At 36.9% G+C, this 22,590-nt stretch overlaps 1 protein-coding gene across 2 annotated transcripts in view; it reads left to right on the top strand.

Moving 5' to 3' along the window:
- The first annotated feature begins 1,491 nt into the window (after window positions 1-1,491).
- Window positions 1,492-22,590, top strand: part of LOC113078060 (zinc finger protein PLAGL2-like) — a 34,250-nt gene continuing 13,151 nt past the window's right edge. Inside the window, exon 1 of one of the 2 annotated variants that reach the window (XM_026250341.1) lies at window positions 1,492-1,797. The gene's annotated coding sequence lies outside the window, so the exon portion shown is untranslated. The remainder of the gene's footprint in view (window positions 1,798-22,590) is intronic. The other variant, XM_026250340.1, reaches the window with a different exon arrangement.

Genomic DNA, 22,590 nt, shown 5'->3' with positions numbered 1-22,590 from the left:
TGGAGGGGTTTCTTTTTCTTTTTTGACATAAAAACTCGGAAAGGTTTCGCCCCTTTGCATTGAGCAAGTCGAGAGGCTTATTGAAGACCCCTGCTCCCCCACCCTCTATCTCTCCCTCACACACACACACACACACACACACACACACACACACCCGCGGGTCGGAGGGGGTTGGGGTGGTGAGGAAACGGGCTGCTGTGCCCTGGAAGTGATTCTTCCCCCAAAACACAAGGTGAAACGGGAGAATCGGAAACTACACGTGGGACCTGCCCTAAACATCCTTTATTAAATCAGACATCGTCTAGAGACATAACCACAAATGTTCAATTGATCAATCAGCATAAAACCTTACTAGATGTTACCACTTGATTAAACATCTGATGAGAAACGATTTTTGTTTACTAATCATTTGAGAATTGCATTTTACCTGATGTATCCTCAGAAAACTTCAACAGGACACTCCAGAAAATTTATGGGCCATCCCAAGTTGTCTTGATTTCTAGTTAATGCAATTTATTTGTCAGAATAATTATTAATTATCCATGCCTTCCCTATGGAAACATCATCCTCTTAAAAATTTAGTTTGATGAATATTTGCATGCATTTATTGTATTTATTTGTTCTTAATGTGTGAATATTTGATGGGCATTGCAATACAATCATCTGACCTTCAACAATATCCTTTTTTTTTTTTTTTAGGATATTAATAGATTAAAATACATATTTTAAAAAAAAATGATGTCATGACAGGCAGGACAGAAAATCTCAACAGGACTTAGATCACACTTCTAAGGTTTTGAAAATCATCCAAAGATTGTTTGCTTGTCTAGGCTATGACCTTTTTTCTGACTGATTTTAAATTATATTAAAACAAACAAACAAAAAAAATCTATATTTTACATTTTAATTAGATTGAAATAAACAGTAATACACTGCTCATTTTTAGATTTATTATATTTTAGATTCATTATTTACATTTGTAAACCTAAAGCCATAAAAAAGAAATACCAAAAATACTCCAGTAAACCTGCTAAAATAAGAAATTAGGTTTTGATTCGCTGTAAAATATTTTCATATTCGTTTCCATTCATTTAACTCGAACAATTCCTGTCAATTCTACCCCGTTTTCTTAATAAGTAGGCTATATATTTTTATCACTGCAGTTTTCACAACTTAAAGCAAAAATAAGTTAAAAAGTTTTAGATTGTTTACATTTAAAGAAAATAACGTTTAGAAAAAGAAAAAAAAATGTCTTAACCCCTTCATGCAAAGCCATTGATTAATCCAGAGTTTAACTGCTTAAGGCTTTAATTATTGCTTAAATCGAGATTCTTCAAAACGTCATGTCTATATTGCATTACAAAACTGCGCGGCGTTCTGTTTTCAAATAAAGAGCAGCTCGTTGACTTAGTCTCCTTGCATTAAACATGCTTGCATTAAATAATTCAAAAACGCTATCGGCTGTCTCAATCCTTTTACTTTCGATACACATTCACCGACGAGCCTCATCGGTCCCGCCGTTATCTATCTTTAATCACAACGATATGTAAACTACAGCCCCAAAAACACACAGCACGCACACACCAGTTCACCAGCCCCTGTGAAAAGTTTGTGAAAGTGGCCTGACGTCACACTCCCACAATGCTCGCGCGCCCCATAACTCTGCTGCTGCAGCCTGAGGAGCGCGAGACACTCAGGCCCCGAAAAAAGAAAAATTAGAGAAAAAAATTGGAAAAAAATAATAAACCAACAGATCAAGAGGTGAAAGACCGGGGACGGTGGTGTGGGGCTCCCACGGTAGGTTTGCGCTCAGTCGGTGCTGGAATGTGACGGCGGTTCCTTGTGAAATTGACTAATGCGGCACTGGAAAGTTTTTGGTGGCAACTGCTCGGTTTTTTTTTTCTGCAAGTCCTCATAATGTAGCTGCACGCTCTGGTGTGTGCATGTTTTTAACGAGATCCCGATAATTAACACAACTCATTCGGCCGCTGATCGATATGGCAGATGATACACGAGTGCTTCATAGTAATAACACGGTTGATATTTTTCCGCGAGCCCACGTAATTTATTTTTGCCTTATTTTTGTAAAACATTGTTGAGGCTCCGGGTATTTAACTTTTAATTGGTGCACGTTCGCTGGCGCTTCGCAAACTTCATCGATAAATACAGTGCGGATGCTTTTTGTTTACAAACCGATGCATTTGCATTGGATCGACCGTCGGCTCGGCTGTGTTCGGTGCTGTTCAGTGGGACTTTGGAGCGAATAGTTGAATTTTAAGTAATTTCTGAATATTTCTATCTGTGCTGTGTACAGACACGAGCTGAAGCTCCGTTCCTGTTGAGTTTCAAACACTGGTTTATACAAACGCGTCTGTCTATGAATAGTTCACTGATTGATTTGAGAAAATCACACTTGGGCTGTAAATATACAACTATTTTTGGCTAGTTTGTCTCGTGCTAGAACTCTAGCTCGGTGCTTGCTATGGCTTATCTGCTGCTCGGCGTTTGCTTGCCCCAGATCGGTTGTTCCTGGGCGGATTGTGACTTTTCTATAATGCCGTCTTGTGTGAAAAACTTTGTTTGTGGATTCCTATCAAGAGGTGCTCAACAAACAAGAGTGTCAAGCGGTGGGTCGAGGTTTTGGGGCACCTCGTTTTAATGTTCATTTGCATATGGCTATGTAGAGATCATTAATCAGTCACCATGCTGAGAAATGATCACATTATGTTCTGTATACATTTTAAACAAATATATCCCATCAAACTGAAAACATAGGTTTAAGTTCTGCCTTTAGTTGGAGAGTAAAATCAAAATGGTTCTTCAGTCACAACTTGAGTGATGAGTTTATTACACTTTTATAACCACATTGAATCGAAGAAAATATCATTAAAACGGGTCCAGTTGATGACAAATGGCATGTATTGCTGTTAACAATTGCATTGATTGTCAGAATGATTCAAATTTGTTTACAGCACAGAGAGCTCACTGAAATGATTTAAGATGTAAAACTAAAAGTTCATTTTGTTCTTTGGTGCATGTATGCTTATGCAATCTACCAATCATCCACCAGTAAAGGTGCAACACCATCCCTACGCATTAAACACACGCAGTTGGGTGCCATCTCTTTAAAATAAAATGAAAATGATACCTTATAACAATTTCGTCCCACTAAATTTGAAACCTTGCGTTTAAATCGTGCTTTAAATATGATGTGAAATAAGTCACAATCTGCAAGTTTATTTGACTATTTTGAATATTGTTACTAATAAGGGAAAAACTGTTAAAATCCAGAAAGGTTGTGAGCAGTTTAAAAATGTGTTTTTTGCATTGCTTATTGTATTGGTTGAAGGTACAGAAATTGTAATTTAAGTGAATTTGTTTTGCTGTTTTAATTCACCAGTCCGCATGATTGCAACACTCTAGTCACATATTCACACACCTGTAGCTCAGTGATATCTTTGTTTTAAACATAAATTACAGCATGTAAGATTTCCGTTTGCTTTGCCTGTTTTTTTCCTCTTGCTCTTGTTTGTGTTGGGCTAAAGTCATTTTTGTTGCTCTGTGCTTCTAAACGAAACTGTTCACTTTGGCTGGATTCATTGGATGTGTGTGAAAAGATGGCTTTCTAACAGTGATTGATAAAGAACAGGTTGCGACGAGCTCTTGTTTGGTGGTTGTGCTCCATCATGGCCCTCTACTTCCACTGCCTCGAGCTACATAATAAGGAAATGGAAGTGAGATCGTCACGAGACAGTGCTTTTGTTATTGACATTGCATGTTGAAACGCATATTGTGAGGTTAAGATCGTTTAGCTTTTCAGCATTGGCTTTGGTTAGATGTTTTTTTTTTTTTTTTTGCTTCTGAGAGTCTATACAAGGGTTTGACTGATTAATGAGTTTATCCGAGGGTTTGACAAGGGCTTGAGTGAGAACAATTAAAAAAAATAGTTCTGGTTCTTGTTCCATCTCAGGTTTAGATTTAAATTTTCACGTGTTCTCTGAAAAGGCATCTTGCATGCTCGAGTCAGAGAGAGACAGAGACACAGAGCATGTGCATCAAGGGGGGCTTCTCATCTGAAAACATCCCACAATTCCATGCTTCTCGGTGGGTAACAGGCTGATTAACATGAGAAAGGACATCAGAGGGGTTAATAGGTAGGACAGGCTTTGGAGAGCACAAACGCTACTAAATACCCAGTGTAGAATGAGGATCAGCCCTCATCTGAGTCCTTATATCCTCCACTTATAGTAGTGAGGAGCGAACGGGGATGATGCTGTGCTTTAGTTTTGTACCGAGTTATATTAATATAGTTATTTATTTTGCATTGTGATTTAAGTGTTTCGTGACCGTGATATGTGCTTCTGGTTCAGTCGATGAGTTTGTTTGTTTGTATGTGTGGTCGCGAGGATATAATATGTGTTTGTGTTGTGTCTAAATCCATGTCTGAAATGGCACTGGGGAGTGTTTATGTGGGCAGGATGAACAGTAGCTGACCTGGTCGCCCCATAAAAAAGGGAGGAGAGAAACGGAGAGATAAAATCAGGCCAAGTTCACGAGGACTTTACAACTCCTCCAAGCACCGTAACACCAGATTTGATTCTTAGCAGAAAACGATTCATGTCAGAACCAAATTTTACCAGTGGTGTTTTTAAGGCTATTAAATATTATTAATTAACACAAATGAAAAACAATGCATTGTACTTTAAATGTGTATTACGGATATTAATTAGTGTAGAAAGTTGTTGAAATCAACTCCAAATATGCTATAAACTTTTACTGTGTGGAAAAACCTTTTCATTTATTAATACATTTTAAGAGCTGTTATTAATTGTTGTCATGAAAATAAGCCCTTATGTATGGTTTTATATGAAAGTACTTTTAAAGTTCTTTTCACATAGAATATGGCAAATTTAGCAGATATATTTACATTTTATTAATATGTCATCAAACAACCAAAAATTCAGATTGATTATAACAATGATAATGTGCAGATTAATAATACATTTATAATGTCCCATTGACAAATAGTGTCTTAAAATGTAAAATTTGTTGATTTAAATGAAACCATTCTCAGAAACGGTTTTAAATCTGTCTGGATTGTACTGTAAACAATATTTTTGTCAGGTAACCTAAAAATTTGGTTCATGTGGTAACATCTAAGTTAAGTTTTATTCTAGACAAAAATATTTTAAAAAGTTTACAATATTTTTAATACAAAAAAAAGCTAACTATTTAAATCTTTCAGGTAGAAGTCATGTGGCTCCTTAAGGCAACAAAGTGGCTTAGTTTTGTTTTGATAGTTTAGAAAGTCATAAATCAAATAGTTTATTATGGATTTCTTAGTCGGAATCTACACATTTGATGCATTTTACAATATCCTTAACCATTTTCTGAAGTATTTCTTTTCCGTTCCCTCATCAATCAGAATTCGATATGCATATGATGTAGCGCAAAAAGAAAGATAAAAAGTAAATATATAAAAACAAAGTTTTAAAGCACTAAATGTTAGAGTACAGAACAGTGTTCAGAGGGGGTATAAAACAACAGTTTCATCAAATGCAAATCCAAGCTCATTAACTGAAGGAGAAAGCGTCATCAAGTAAACCAAACAAAGAGTAATAGAAAAGAAACCCATAAATAGTGCGTGTGTAAATACATGCCAATGTTCTTGACAGCTTTGCAAAACGAGTCCAAACATAAAATACAAATGCCACACACACTGCAACCAAGTCGCACACACACACTAAAAAAGAGTGTCTTTTTTTCTTTTTGCCGGCACGCATTCTGACTGCACTTGAAGTATGCCATGCCTTTAGATAGTGAGAAGACGCGAGATGTTTGATACGCATAGTGCCACTGTACATGAGTAGAGCTGTGCCTTTGAAAGCAGCCAGCCAGGTGTAGCTTTTCAAGACCCAAGTCTATCCATCACTGAACACCACTTATTCTGCAACCCCTCCTTCTCTTCCTTCAGATCCCCCTCGTCCATTTTTCCACCCCAAAGATGGGTCTTCTTCCTCTCCGAGCTACTTTCTTACTCCTTTACTGTCTCTCTCCTATCTTTGATGTGAATTTATTGTCTTTGTTCAGGAAATGAGCTGTTTTCTTTACTGTGTAGTAAACGTGTAATGTCTTTAATGTGATTACACTAATATGCTCTGTTAAGAAAGATCTTATAACGGGTTCAAGTAAAACATTGTCAAAAGATGCCATTAAATAATATATTCAGTATATCAATAGCTCAATAGAAATTGATCCCACATTGTAATAAACAGTTACATTAAACAGCTTATTTCTACCTGATCTAACTCTTGTGTAACAATTCGATTTAGATCGATAATATTTTTTGAATTGGTTGAATTTAGGTATTACCACATTAAAAAGTCCGATGCAAAAAATATAAATAAAAAAGTCCAAAATTTGACATGAGGAAATGATGAGAAATAAAACCAAAATCGATCTAAAATCGATCTAAAGCATCATCATCCAACAGCGACACCAGGAAGGTTCAGAAGAGGACAGTGTCTTTTGAGCTTGTTGTGTTTTCATTGAGATCGTGAGGAGGAACTAGTGTATTAAAGGCGTAAAAGTCACATGACAAGAGGCGGTGCTTCTGTGTCTTTGTGATTGGCTGAGCACTCTGCACACCTATCAAGTGCACAACTGTTGATTCATGAATCCACTTGGGCAGCTTGATTTTAGTAACATCTCAAATGACAAATAAAAACATCAAGACCTGTAATATGCGCCTAAAAATGCATATTCATCTGTATTCATTATCATTAGCTGTAGTCCTCACTCAGTCTTCAGCATGATGCTGTTTACTTCTGTGGATTAGTGTGGAGATGAGAACTCTTTGTACGACACTAAAAGGCTGATCAAATTTAATTCTGATGGTAAATTGTAACAGTATGAGAAAACAAACAATCAAGACCAGTCATATGGAAAGGATGTGAAATCAGATCAACTTTATGAGCCTCAAACGGATACCACAGTGCTCACAGACACACAGTCATGCACAGAGAACCGTAAAGACCTTGAGCGTGATTAGATGAGTCAGTCAGAGAGAGGAAAAGCTGGATGATGAGAAAGAGTGTCACCGAAGAGGTGTGCAGGAAAACATTTGTGATTGAGGTGCTCGTGTCAGTTGTATCCCACACATATTAATCAGATGTTTTGATTGTTTAGTTGTGTGTTGATGTAATTATTTACTTAAACATGTTTACTTAATATAGGTTTAATACATTATATATTTTGTATTGTATATATTTTTCCATAGTTTTATATTATATTTAATATGAATGGTTCAGATCCGAAGGTAAATTTTGTTGTTATTGTTTAAAAGTCTTTACCTATGCCCAAAACCAAAATATAACCTATTGAATATGTGTTATATTCTCTCTCTCTCTTTTTCTCCCTCCTTCAGTTGCTCCCATTAAGTGTTTCCACAGTGGAAATATTATTTCCATATTAACTGTATTTGTATATTCTGATAAATGAGCAGAAAAGCAAAGGTTTTTTTTTATTTTTATTTTTTTTACATTTAACAAATCAACCATCTAAGGTTAAAAAATATATATATATATATATATATATATATATATATATATATATATATATATATATATATATATATATATATATATATATATATATAATTTTTTTTTTTTTGTTAATAAGACTTTTATCTAAGATTTGCCAAAATCCTTCTTTCTCCTTTCTCTGTTTAACTGAAAAACTATTTTCATCAACTTAAGTATGAAAGGTGATCATTGTATTTAGTGTCTTGCGATCATAGACTCTCATGATGTATTCTGGAGCTTTATGAATGCAAATTCCATCTTTCATTTGGGGAGAATATCTGGCAAATATTTTCTTATTTCTCTCGCACTCATTCACTTTGTGAAGCTCTGCAAATTGGCTTTATGTTCTGGAGCTCTTCGTTACTGTGTGTGTTTTTCCTCCAGGTTTTCATGCTGCTATAACTTGGCTTCCTGACGTGGGATCTGTATGCAAAGTGCATGTTTGTGTGAGCAGCTTAGATTGGGAGTGAAATCCGAGAGCCTGTTTGTACAGAAGCTATTTAAAGTTGGAGATGATTTGTAGATTTGCGGTGATATAATATGAGTTTGATGGAGAAATGTTTCCTGGCAGCACATGAGAGCGACGTCTCATTGTGTGCGGTCGGTCAGGTGTGTGGTCCCCCGAATCCATTGTTACATTTTCAACTGGAACTGAGAGAAGGATCGCTAGAAGATCTTAGTGTCAGTATTCACTCAGAAAATATATGAGTGGAGGAAGAAAGAAAAATAATGAGAGGAATCATGCATCTGATATGACTACTTTATGCTATTACCGAAGCTCTGCAATTGCTTTCATTGTCTCTGTTACTCTTAAACAGACAGAATTAGTTGTTTGTTTATGGAAAATGCTTCAGTTCTCTCACTCTAATTGTGATTTTTATTTTTGCCATTTTAAATGATCAAAAATGATAAGCACAGTAATATAAGTATATATTTAATCAGTATATATAGCAAGAATTTAGTGATATAAGGGCCAGAAATGGTTAAAAAAATAAGAACAAGTACAGAGCAAGAAACTGTATTGAGATTTTTTTTAGTTTAAAATGTACTTGATTTGATAACATCTAAATGAATTGGTTTCATTGCAGTCAGCAAAGACTATGACTGAATCATCCCGACTGACGTTTTCAAGAAAAATCGCTTCTAAATGCAACTACTGCACGTTTTCCAAAATGCATTAAATAATAAAAAAAATCAACCAAAACCAAACCAAAAAATGTAAATAAAATAAGAGTGTAAAACCTGTTGAATGTGTCGGTCAACAGTATTAAAGCAAGATATAATATTTAATATGAAGTCATCAGATGTCATTTTTAAGGATCAGGACAGGTAGAAATCACTCAAGAAAACATCCGCACATTTTCAAGACTACATGAAAATCCTAATATGATAAAAGTAAAAAAAATAAAATACATTTTTTACTGTAATTTCTGAAGGTGTGCGGCTCAAAAGTGAGTTGTTCTGCAGCAAATGCTCCACTCGCGTTGATCCTTTTCGGACAGTCTTTAAAATATATGCGGTCTCTCTCTTGCCCTCCCTTTCTTCCATGTTTTCTCAGGCTAACCACAGCTCACTCCAGTGGCAACACAGCAAAACTGTAGATGCTGATTTCCTCTCAAAGGGATAGCGAGAGAAAAGAGGAGAAAAGGAGAGAACAAAGGGAAAGAAATGAAAAAGAGAGCGAGAGAGAGGAGCTCTGGTGTTAACAAATGACCTCTGTTGCTTGCTTTCTTCCTCTCTTTCGCTCTCCCTCCCTCTCTCTTCCTCACAAAGTGCAGAACAACAACAACAGGAGAGAGAGAGAGAGAGATGAAAGTAGAGAGAGGACTGTGGTTCTCTTTCTGTGTGCCCTCCAGTGGCAGCGTGAAGTTTTCAGTTTGATTGAAGGGCCCTTTTCTCTGCTGTGTGGTGTGAAAGCTGTCCTAATTGAATGATAAAGTGGCCCGAGATGGAGTCCAGTGAATAGGCAACAATACACAGCCTGTGTGTGGTAGAGGGGTTTTTTGGTTCTCTTCCAGGCCACTCTCTCTCTCTTTCTTTCTCTCGCTATCTCTCTCTCTCTCTCTCTCTCTCTTGCCCCGCTGTGAGTGGGGGTCCCATTATCGAGCGCTCTGCTAGATTCGGTCACATGACTCCTCCCTGCCCGCTCGCCCGGCCCCTCCCTCCCCTGCTGAAGAGTGGCCAATCAGACGGCTGCAGGGATATTTCTCAGCGACCATGTGGTTGAATGCCCTCATTTAGCCAGCAGCTGACTCACAGCACATGTCTTTCTCTGTCACACACTTCGCCTGCCGGACGCTGGTGAGGAAGAGAATGGCATGTCGGTGCACTTTCCGCGTACGCCGTTAACAGTCCAGACTTCTTCTGGTCTAGCTGTAGTGGGATCATATCCGATGAAAGTGAAACGCTCTCTAATGTTTGATCAGAGGCAGACGCTGTTCATCTTTTGATTCGATCGCTAATAATATAACACTGCTCAGGATGCAATTATCGTCTAGTTCACTGGCGGGTCACTAGCTGATCTTAGAGGGTAACACATTTAGTGTTATGCCTGTTACATGTTATTTATATTTATCTGCAGTTACTAGATCCTTTATTTTTATGTTCAGAACAAAAATACACCGAAAGAACATCTACCGGTATGTCATGTAACCATCCATTAGAGTTTGTTTATGCAGATTTTCTGCTGTAACTGTTATTTATATTAAAAAAGAGAGTAGATTGGATTTATAGGCTTGTTTTTATAGTGCAGGTTTGGGTTAAGGAGTTAAAATGATTAATGCAACATTTCCCTTAAATTAAAAACTTAAAAAAGATGGAATCAAAAGGCAATAAAAAAAAAATCAAATAAAAAACAAATGTGCCTCTAAGAAAATTCCTTAATTTCTAAATCCTAAAAATCTAAATTTGATTCTTTTTGTCAAAAAAGTTTGTAAATTCACTAGATTTTTTTTGACCCAGCTCTGTTCAGTTTGTACTGTCAAATAAATGTAGGGATATATAATAGTTAATTTACATGGACAGTGTCTTCATGAATGTTACAGTAACTGTGTGCTGCTGCCTTGCTGGGGTCTGTTTGCACCGAGCGGCAACCTCCCGCTCTCTCTTGTGAAACAAACAATGAAGTGACTAAAACTGTTATTCATCAACTGGCCACTTGAGGCTGGCTGCAAAAGAGAGTCAATCCCATAGACTCCCCATGTTAAAATGACCAACTTTATAGCAGAAAAAAAAAACGTTAAAAAAATATTTTGGTCTATATAGCTAATTTTGCCCTTCATGACAACTGTGGGGGGGGGGGGGGTGGTTTTTTTTTATAACTCATTTTTTCAATTATATTAAGCCTTAAATTTCTGTAAATTAGGTGGTTTGATGCTGCTGGCAGTGCTGTCGCGCTAAGCGGGCATGGCTTCAGCAACCAGCTCCCGCCTTTTTGCCCATTTTCGATCGTCTGGGAGAGTCGCGCGGTGAAGGGCTACCAAGATGGCGACTGCCCGCTCTGCACACTTTAAGCTTCAAAAACGCTCTTCAGGAGTCTACGGGTGATGTCATGGACACTACGTCCATGTTTTTATACAGTCTATGGTTTGCAAATTAGCTAAATTTTAGCATATACATCTAATCTGTTAGGTAAGCAAAGACAAGCACAATCTGAGAAGTTTTATTTTCTATTAATGAGTTCATAAGATTAGTGTCAATTGCAATTTTTTTGCCCCCTAACACACAGACAAATACACCTGGAATTGAAACATACACATCAGTGATGTGCGGGTTGATACAAAATGATCGGTGGGCAAAAAATTTTTTTTTTCATGATATTCGGGTAGCGGTCGGTCGTGTCGTTTGAAATAAAGATGCCAACTAATCCTTTGTAATTTATATTGGACTAGACACAATTTTGAAATACATAGGCCTACACGTGGAGATGGAGACGGCAAGAGAAAGATGAAGACTTGGCAGCAACGGCACTATTTTTTGTAAAACATGATTTTGACGACTTCATTACGCTTACTATCCTGTAGGCTACAGCCTATTTAAGTAATTAAATTTAATATAAAGGGGCGATTTGTCCATGAATGGCTTAAAAGAACAACTACTAGTCGACTAGAAAAATAAATTAATAAATTAGTCGGAGGCAGCCTTTATTCCACATATTTTCGAACCAGCAGGCCATTCTGGGTTGAGCGAGCAACCCCACAGAGTGAGTGAGTGGAGCGGGATATTCAGAAATGCTCTCTGCTCACGAGCTCTGATCGGAAACAAACCCAAACCTCACTGAACTTGTAGAAACATCAGAATAGACATTGGCAGACTAGATTATTTTAGTACAAATTATGAGCTTATTGACAAAAAAATTGAATATATTAAGGTGTTTTTTTTTTTTTTTTTTTTGCCTAGTTCCTACGTCTATGGCCCAGTGACGCTACGATGAGCATTTACTACTTTTTAAAAACGCGGGTCGGGTACAATATTTTCTGTTTCTTTTTTTGGGGTCCGAGTTGCCGGCGGGTAAGTTGAAAACGTCGGTTGGGTGCGGGTTGTTTATACATTGACCCGCGCATCACTGATACACATGTGACAATACACAGTAAATCCTTTTTATGATAAGGATTTTTTTTTCTGTGTGAATTTGAAATTTTGAGTTATTGTCCCTGGACTCCTTTAGAATGATGGGAAATAGTAGGTTACACCAATTCATAATCCATGATCAATACAATGATTTTCCCCAGAGTTGAGTAGGTCAGTTTTCTAAAGCAGGTCTTTAGCATGCACATTTCTTGACTCCACTCGACTTCCTTACCATGCTCTTGTTGAACTTCCCCTGCCAGTGCCACTAGCATTGCAGATCCTTCCTCTCTTTCAGCTGTTGTTCACCTTAAGTTTAAATGGCTGGTGCGGGTTGTGGAAAGTCAAGTCTTCAGTTTCAGGCATCTGTGCTTGTTCAGCTTCTTCCGACATTAGTAGTCTAAGTTAACCATTGGTTTTCAACACTCTGCACTGTAAGAGAAACGCTCTGACCCGTTAAATAAACCACTTTAATACCCTGGTTCCCGCTACACTGTAAACATGTTGCTGTTTTGCAGGTTTCCTCTGAGCTTTTCCTGAGACATACATTTTTCATCTAGACCAGAATGACCAACCAGGCTGTGCGCCATTCAGAGTTGATTTTAGCGTGCAGTTAAATTCCATTTCAGTTTTAAAAGAATAGCTCACACAATAATGAAAATGTGTTGATGTTCAAAAAAAAATAAAGAAAAAAAATAAATCATTTTAATCCTATTTCATTGCAACTGCAAATTTGTATCCTGTTTGCTACCTTAATTTAAATCCAATAAAGATATAGTTTACCCCAAAATGAAAAATTGCTAAAACTGTTCTACTCTCAAGTCAGCCAAGATGTAGATGAGTTTGTTTCATCATAAGAACAGAGTGAAGAAACGTAACATTACATCACTTGCTCACCAATGGATCCTCTGCAGTGACTGGGTGCTATCAGAACGAGAGTCCAAACAGCTAATAAAAACATCACAATGATCCACAACTAATCAAGTCCATTGATTCATGTTTTGTGAGTGTTAGTAAGAAATATAAGCATCAAGACATTTTAACTTTAAAGGGGGGGTGAAATGCTCGTTTTCACTCAATATCCTGTTAATCTTGAGTACCTATAGAGTAGTACTGCATCCTTCATAACTCCAAAAAGTCTTTAGTTTTATTATATTCATAAGAGAAAGATAGTCTGTACCGATTTTTCCCGGAAAAACACGACCGGCTAGAGGCGTGACATGTGGGCGGAGCTAAAGAATCACCAGAAGGCTTTTGCATTGAGAGCGTTTGGAAGCTGTGACATTACCTTGAGGAAAAAACATCCAAAACAAACCATGGCTAACAGTCAGAGTCAGCTGTTTATTTATGATCCAAAATCAGATCCCGAGGCTGAAACTGAACGAGAGCAGCAGCGGCTCGCTCCGAACGGGGCTCGAACCCGGGTCTCCGGCAGGGGAGGTAGACGCACTAACAAGGAGGCAGAGATATTTGAAGCAGTTTTACTCACCACATGCGGTTCCAACACACGATCTTGACCCTTTTTCTTTAGGGTTGCATCATCCTTAAGAAATAAACGATACGCAAATCTGTCGTCAAACTGGGCCTTGTTTGTAAAACAAGCATCTTCGAAATGCAGGGAACAAACACAAACACTTGCACAACTCCGTTGATGCTTTGTAAAAATAAACTAAATCCATTGGTCCCTTAATGCTGTTTTTTTTGGTAATCTGTGCAGGGTTGTCTTGCCCTGGCAACCAAAAACACTTCTTTTGTGACATTTCGCGACGCTCTCGCTCTGATCAGTGAATGTCTGTGCTCTCAGTGCTCTGCTATACAGGAGCTCGCGCTCTTCTGGCAGAAGTGCCCTTAGGACCCATATAAGGAAATTCCGCTCCATCTAACGTCACACAGAGCCATACTCGAAAAAAACTTTCCGAAAATTGTGACAAACCGGAAGGAGTATTTTTGGAACAGAAATACTCCTTCAAACGTTCAACTTAATTTTTGAAACTTTGTCCATGTTTAGCATGGGAATCCAACTCTTTAACAGTGTAAAAAACTCAGTATGCATGAAATAGCATTTCACCCCCCTTTAAATTGTCGCTTCTTGCCAAAATACAAGTCCATAATCCACAATAACACATGCTGTAGTGAAAGGGTCCATCTCCTGTTGTCCTCTCATATCAGTTTTGGACTGTTAGCTTGTGAACGGTTCTTTATCTCTGCATATTTCTCTCTGATTCTAACTTTTTCACTGGAGAAAGCACTACTTGAAGACGTTAAAAACATCTCGATGGATTGATTTATTACAAAAAGCTTGTGAACTATTGTAATGTTTTTATCATCTGTCTGGACTCTCGTTCTGACGGCACCCATTCACTGCAGAGAATCCATTGGTGAGCAAGTGATGGGAAGATAAACTTAAAGAAAATAAAGTAAAGAAAACAAACTCATCTACATCTTGAATGACCTGAGAGTGAGTTTCAGCAAATTGTATTTTCTGGGTGAACTATTTCTTTATTAGATTTAAATAAAGGTAGCAAACAGGATACACAATTGCAGTTATAATGAAGTAGAATGAAAATGAATTCATATTTGGCATATTTGAACTGGCATATTTGAGCACATTTTCACCTTGTAAAGCTGGAAAGATCCTTGTGAAGCTTGTGACAGTCCACGGACAGAGGATCATCTCCTCCTTTTGTGTTCCTGGTGCAGTGCCAGGTCCATGCAGCCTTGCATCCATGTGCAACAAGTTTGAATAAACATCGAAGTAGTATAAACCTCCTGCTATAACCTGCAAATCCTTGGATGGACACAAGTTTCTTGGTGTCTCTGGGTCACGGCCAGGTAGTAAGGGTGGAAATCTTTTCAGGACCTGTCTCCACTCCATTCCTCAAAACCACATGGCTGAGATATTTGACTAATGTCCAACAATATGGCATGTCTCAGAAGACAGTTACATTCTTTCAGCGTACTGAATCCTCAAAACAAGCAATTCTATATTCCTAGACAAACGTGGCATTGGCAGAAGAGACTAAAATGTTTAAAGATTCATGCTGTTCAGCTCTACATCACATTGTTCTGTCACATTTGTCACACATGGTCACTAATGTGTCACATAAGATTTCTTTAGGTTGAGGCACAATCTGACCACCTGCACTTTTCATTTCTAGTTTCCAGTTTGAGAAGTAAGCTGAGACTTGGCCCTCGTGACGTAGTTTTGACACTTGAGTACGTTGAATGTGTTCAGTAAGATGTGATCAGCTCATGGTAGGGAGATAAGAGTTTGGCAATTACCGTTTTTGCAAAGAACTGTACTCACGGTCATGTGCTACAGATTGTGTGTCCACCAAGCAGTGCTCTCTATGTGCATTCATCTTTTTCATCTCACTTTCAGGTTTTGTGTATCAAAGTCTTGTGAGGTGCAGCTGCAGTACAGTACACAACATGCATCCTCTCTCGAGTTCAAATGAGCAGAAGAGATGCAGATGTCTGTCACAGAAAGAGCTGTCAGTGTAAAGAAATGTTGACGGATGTTAAATGATTCCACAAGATTTAAATAAATTCTTTAGCATCACTTAAAGTTGTTTAACACTGTAGTACTTAGTTTGTTCAAATTTCTAAAAATGCAGAAAGTTTTTGTGGGCAGGTTAGGGTAAGGGTATAGAAAATTCAGTTTGTACAGTGTTAAAATCAGTATGTCTATGGTATGTCCCCATAAAACATGGAAACCTGTGTGTGTGTGTGTGTGTGGGTTAAAGTTGAAGTGAGCAGGACTGAGGCAGCAGTCTGTTAACTATTTCACCGTTCATGTGAAACCCAAACCCTTTCTGATCAAGCCACACACACAAACACACGCACAGCCTAACAGAAAGACATTCTCCCCCTCGGTGCTAGTTTTGTGCACACACACTTATACGTCAACAAGTTTGTCCTGATCGTGTCTTTTTACTAGAGACTGATGTTTTTATCTATGACTAAAATGATACAGATTACTTTAATGCTGAAGTGTCTGATAATCATTATGCAGTCTGATATTTAACGATTGATTTGTTTTTGCTTTTTGGCACAATAATTTCAATATTCTTATCATTTAAATTATTTAAATATTCCCGGGACTGCAGATGGAAATTAGCATTTGCTAACTCTGGTACAAAACATCTCTTTGTAAGATAAATGTATTTTGTACATTGTCCCTGACAAATGAACTGATTAAATAAATTATGCTAAAAAAAAAAAAAATATATATATATATATATATATATATATATATATATATATATATATATATATATATATATATATATATATAATTCAATCATTTTAATAACAAAATAATTATAATGCATCTAATGATGATGTGTATTCTCATCATTATTATTAGTATTATTATTATTAAAAATGTTAAATATCAAAATCTAAATATCAAAACATTACAAATGTAAAATGTATGTATTATTTTTATACAATGATAATAATTAATATACCTATTAATATAACATTATCATTATATACATATAATTATATTTGACATTTTTATGTTAATTTGATTATTATTTTGTAATTAATAAGTATTATTCTTAATAAGGTTTTATTGTAATATTCATTAAATACATACAACTATATTTCTATCTTATTTTTGCATTTTTAAGTTTTAATTTTATATTTTTAATGGTAACAATTTAGCACAGTTGACTAGTATTACTAGCATATTTGCTGTTTATTAGTGCTCATAAAGCACATGTTCTGTCTGATTATATTCTGCATCCTTATTCCCAATACCTAAACTTAACAACTACATTACTAACTATTAATAAGCAGCAGTTAGGAGTTTGAGGCTAAAGTTGTAGTTAATAGTTAGTTAAAAGTGAGAACTGGACCTTAAAATAAATTGTGACCTTTTAGTAATAATAATAATAATAATTCTAATAAGAATTTCTACTTGACAATTGTAAGTATTAAGTATTAAAGTTCCTTCTTTTAATGTCTCTGTGCATGAAAAGGAATTTATCTGCACGCACACATACACATGCACACAGTCACGCAGCTCAGTGTTGTGGTGTTGATTGGTGGGTGTAGGTAGTGGGCTGGAAGACCACCCCTGGTTAGAGAGCCATTGAAGGGAGAACAAGTGTTTTTAGCTCCGGGGAAAGAGAGAATAGAGGAAGAGAGAGCAGCGTCTTAATGAATAACTGCTCTGCCTCGGTGTCTTTCACCTCACGGCCTACAGGGAGTCCGCCCCCCGACACACACACATCGCTCTCTTTCTCTCCACAGCCCTTTTTTCTTTCTCTTTACCCTCATGCAGGATCAGTACGGCGAACTCGTGCACCAGTGTTTGGTTGCCTACATCAATACGCACGTCTTTATGTGTGTGTGAGCGAGGAGGGGAGCTGTAATGCATAGCTGATCTCTATCTGTCATCAGAGAAGCTGCGAGAGATTCCTTATGGAAGGGCCAGACCTCACTGCATCACAATTCATGCTTGTTCTTCTCTGATAATAAGTCTTCAAATACCTGCACTGGTGCCGACCCTGGTTCAACCAGAAGCTCCGTTTTACACACACAGAACAGGACTTGTGTCTGCTGAGATCTCTGAAAACAAAAAGTGATATATGGCCATAGAAATCTGTGTTTGTTTGTTGACCAAGTGAGACTTATTTTGTGGTTCTATTGTGAATGTGAGTGTGTAGTTTGTGTATCAAATTTGGTGAGACCCTGAATATCTTTCTATTTCTACTTAGTCCTTGTGAGCTCTACCAAAAAACCAACCTTGAAAACGGGCAGCTTAAATGTACTTAATGTACCCTTCTTCTTCGTGATTCCATGTTTTAAACTTTAGTTAGTGTGTAATGTTGTTGTTAGAGTATAAATAATATCTGTAAAATTCTTAAGCTCAAAGTTCAATGCCAAGCGAGATATTTGATTTAACAGAATTTGCCTACAAAAAACGACCCGTTTGGACTACAGCCCTCTAGTTCCTGTAGTAATGACGTCACTAAAACAGTTTTTTGACTAACCACCACAAACACAAACATGAATTCACAAACGGGGCGTGGCCTTGTTGCGCTCCGACGGAGAAGAAGGAAGAGCTGTTTGTTTTTGTCGCCATGTCGTTGAAACGCTGTTTTTTTTTTTATCTTGGAGTCCAATCCTCTTTGTTTGGGCTTCCCAGGAACGCTGTACTTTGAGATTAATGGTTACAATTTATGTTTAACTCGGTTCCCGAAAATTATAATGCACATGTAAAACTATGTGCAGCTCATTTTTTTCACAGTTTTTGTGACAGTGAAAACAGCAGTATACAGATAGGTGAATTGTTTGAAAAATACTGTTTTTTTACATGCGAAACATGAACACGTTATATTGCACATTGTAAACACAATCAAAGCTACAAAAAAGCGCTTAAAATGGGACCTTTAAATAACTAAAACTAAACTAATGAAACGTAAAACAAAAACAAAAAAACAAACTGAACTAATAAAATTACTAACACTGAAAAAGTTTTCAGTATATATATAATATAAAAAAAAAAAACATTTAAAATACCAAAAGTGAAATAAAAATTAGTAGAGGCTATATAGAAATATAGAAATGCATAAAACAACAAAAGCACCATAAAATTATTAAAACTGAAAAATAGTTAAACAAACTATATATAGTTATCAGTGTGAAATAGCCTCTCAAATCAGATGTTGTTTGGGTTATCAATATGTCATCCTTCTCTGACTGAGCGTCCGACGGTGAGATGCAGAAACTGATCACGTCTGGAAAGAAATGTGAGGAATGCCTTCTGCCCCGCCACCATTTTCAGAGCCTGTTTATGCAGGAATGTTATTTTTACAACTTTCGCTCTCCCCTCCTCCTCGTCTCTTTACTGCACATCCTTCGAAACACAGACGGGAAAGGAGGGAGAGGTAAACAAAAAAAGAGCTAACTTTGGAGTTGATTGACGGAAAGGCTGAAAGGGAGAGAGAGTCTATTGTAAAGTGTTGCAGTTATCTGTAAACAAAAGGGTTGTCGCAACAATGCCTGTTGTTTTAAGCGCCGCTTACGAAGCTTAACTTGGAGATTGTTTGTTGCTGACCGTGTCTGAAAGATAAAAAGAGAACCAAGGGAGAGAAGAAACAGCAGATTTTAGTGTGCATATTTTCATGTCATTAAAATAAAATCTGCACTTGTTTGAAACGCCGTTTGATTAGAGACGTCTAAATAGAAGTTCAGATGTTTCTGCGAGGGAGTAATTGAGTTTCATTGGCAGCTTTGACTAATAAAAACTACAATTTAGAGGTGATTAAAAGTTTGCAGAAGTTTAGGATTAAAGGTTTAAGCAACACAACAGTTTCAACATCAGGTTATTTCCATTATTTGTGAGGTTATGGTTCTAGTTTTTTACTTTACTTTCAAGTATTAACTGGTGTTTTTCAATGTATATATAAAGCTTAAAGGATATTGTGTGTGAATATTTATATATATATATATATATATATATATATATATATATATATATATATATATATATATATATATATATATACACTACTGTTAAAAAGTTTGGGGTCAATAACATTTTTAGATGTTTTTAAAGTCTCTTCTGCTCAGCAAGACTGTATATATTTGAAAAAAAAAATGTAATTATCAAACATTCAGTAAAAACAGTAATATTGTGAAATGTTATTACAATTTAAAATAACTGTTTTCTATTAGAATATATTTTAAAAATGTAATTCATTTCTGTGAAGCAAAGTCTTCAGCGTCACATGATCCTTCAGAAATGTTTATGCGGATTTGGTGCTTGAGAAAACCTTTCTTATTATTATTAATGTTGAAAATTGTTCTTTGATGAAATGGACACTTTTGATCAGTTTAATGCATCCTGGCTGAATAATAGTGTGTTTATTTATATATATATATATATATATATATATATATATATATACATATATTTATATATATAATATTTTTTTGTTTGTTTTTTTAGACGCTTTTTTGATGCTAGTCTATAATTTTTATGTTCACAATAAGCTAATAAAAACACATATTTGGGAAACAAAGTCAAGTATTGTTCACGTTTTTATTAACAGTGCACTTTTACAAAGACATAAGAAGTTGCTCATCTCAAGCATCTGTCACAAATATGCAATCGGAAAAATAATAGTTTAAACAAAAATGTAGTTTAATAAAAACAATGAAAAATACCAGTTGATTTTGGACTGCGTCATTCATTTTACCAGTAAATACTCCGCGTCTCTGACAGCGATTTCAGGAAGCGCATGAGTGAGAATGCTGAAGGATTGACAGAATGAAATAATAAACAAGTGATTGAGATGTAAAGCAGAGACGTTAAAGCGCTGTAATAGAGAGAAATGTTTGAGGGATGCGGTAGGGAGTGTGCGGGAGAGAGAGGAAGAGAGTTGGCACGTTGCCGTCTGGCAGGATGCCTGCTGTTCTGGAGCTCTGTGTCAGCGCCAGGACTCCCTGCCAGAAGGGGTTTCCCCTGACTCACACACACACACACACACACACACACACACACCATTCACAGTCACGTCAACATCAACCCACACTGTGAACCCCACATACACTAGAGCTACATATAAAACCTGAAATATCTTTAACCTCTGATCTGTCTCCACCACGCTCTGGCTCTCTGCCCTCAGATCACCTGCCTATTTACATTGATGTGGAAACCAAAAAGCCTCAAGATCCCGTCCTGTCTTAAAGTTGTGTTTCGGCATTCACAAGGGGAATCCCTGAGGAAATCAGAAAGGCATCTGGCAGTGATGTCTTTAACTCCACACATGCCTTTTCCTGTTATCCAGCGTTTGGAGCTTCTGATAGCCAAAATCAGACTTAAAGCAAAACTCCCCTTCAGCTAAACACTGGCGTGTTTGCCCGGTCATTGCTTGGCCACAAATTAGATCAGGCAGGGAACCCGCTTTAATTGGCCTTTGTGTGTGAAGCCTGTTAATTTTCTTTTCCCTCCTTTTTTCTCAGGCGTCGTTAAGTGGGGTCCGTGTGTTGGCCAGATGTCTTCGTGCTACAAGTATATTGAGAGCCTTTTTCAGCGTGAAGAAAGGATGAATGAAAGGGGATGCAGATAGTGCTGTTTACTCTGTGGCGTTTGTGCACCGCGGGGTCAGTGGTTATAAAATCAATGGAGCGGAAACGTTTCTTGCTGACTTTTCAGATTTATGCGGGCAGTTTTGAATGTGTTGTTTGTCCTGAGTTACAAAATGGATAGTTCCAGTCAAGCTGGGGAAGAACACAGTGTGCTAACAGCTATGATGCTGAACATCTCTTACTCCCCTGCTGTGTATATCACTGTTCAGCACCCGATAAGCCAAATATTAACCTTGTTTAACCCAGTTTTGGGTCGTGACCCACTAGTGTAGGATCACTGTTCCAGCAGAATGATGGCTGTTTAATAACGTTTTCCTCACAAAATAACATTATCATTAATTCTTAAAATTTTTGATATGCATGAACTAATGTAGAAAAGCTGTAAAGCACTCAAGGCTGTACTGTATTGTGAATATAGTCACTTAGTTACGTAGTGTCTAACAAAGTCATTTAACCACGGCTGTATTTAAAATAGAACACAACCTTGAATGCAGTGTTGCTTAAAAGACTCTGTTTGCTCAGTGCAAATGAATAATTAAAAACGAAAATTGTCGTAATTTATTCAACCTCATGTCATTCCAAACCTGTATGACTTATTTTCTTCTGTAGACTTTGAGAACTTGAGACTTTCCAGAAAAATGACTGACATAAAGCTGAGCCTTAATATTCAAGATGAAATGACTTCTTATGCAAATAATATCTGTCTATTTGTTTATTTATTGTCCATGGAATAGAAGTCAAAAGTCGCCGTAGCTGTTTGGTTACCAGTATTCAATGTATTTTTGTTAACATTCTTCAGAATATCTTCCTTTGTGTATTAAAAGCATAGAGGTTTTAAACGACCGGAGAGACGGTAAATGACAGATTGCAGAATTATTTATTTTTATTATTTTGGGTGAACTATCCCTTTAAATGTTAAAGTCGTGCTAGTATTTATTAAGTTTCATACATTTTTGAAAAGGTGTTAAGCTATAGCTTTATGTGTCTGTTCTGTCACGGTGATGGGAGAGATCCTCAGTGAAGCGTTTTTGGATGGTGTGATGAATTGTTCTTTGGCAATCCTACCTCAATAGAACTTTAATCTGTTTATTTTTCTTGCTCACTTTAACCACACTAATGGCACACCAAGAGAGAGGGAGTGAAAGCAAGCCAGATAGCTGTGCTGTGTGATTTTGTTGCCATCAGGGACGGAGAGGATCTGTTGTGGCACCTTTGTGCTTGTTAGTCATGGGCAAATAAACTATTGTTATTCTTGAGCCGTAGGTTTCTGTGAGTAGTTTGCTCTCCTCACAGTCTCTCACTTTGATTTGTGCATGAACTTTCATCCTTTCTC

The sequence above is a fragment of the Carassius auratus genome, unplaced genomic scaffold, assembly GCF_003368295.1.
Source record: "Carassius auratus strain Wakin unplaced genomic scaffold, ASM336829v1 scaf_tig00024134, whole genome shotgun sequence".
Taxonomy (NCBI): domain Eukaryota; kingdom Metazoa; phylum Chordata; class Actinopteri; order Cypriniformes; family Cyprinidae; genus Carassius; species Carassius auratus.
Note: the sequence above shows the minus strand (reverse complement) of the source record. Positions and strands in the feature narration are given on the sequence as shown.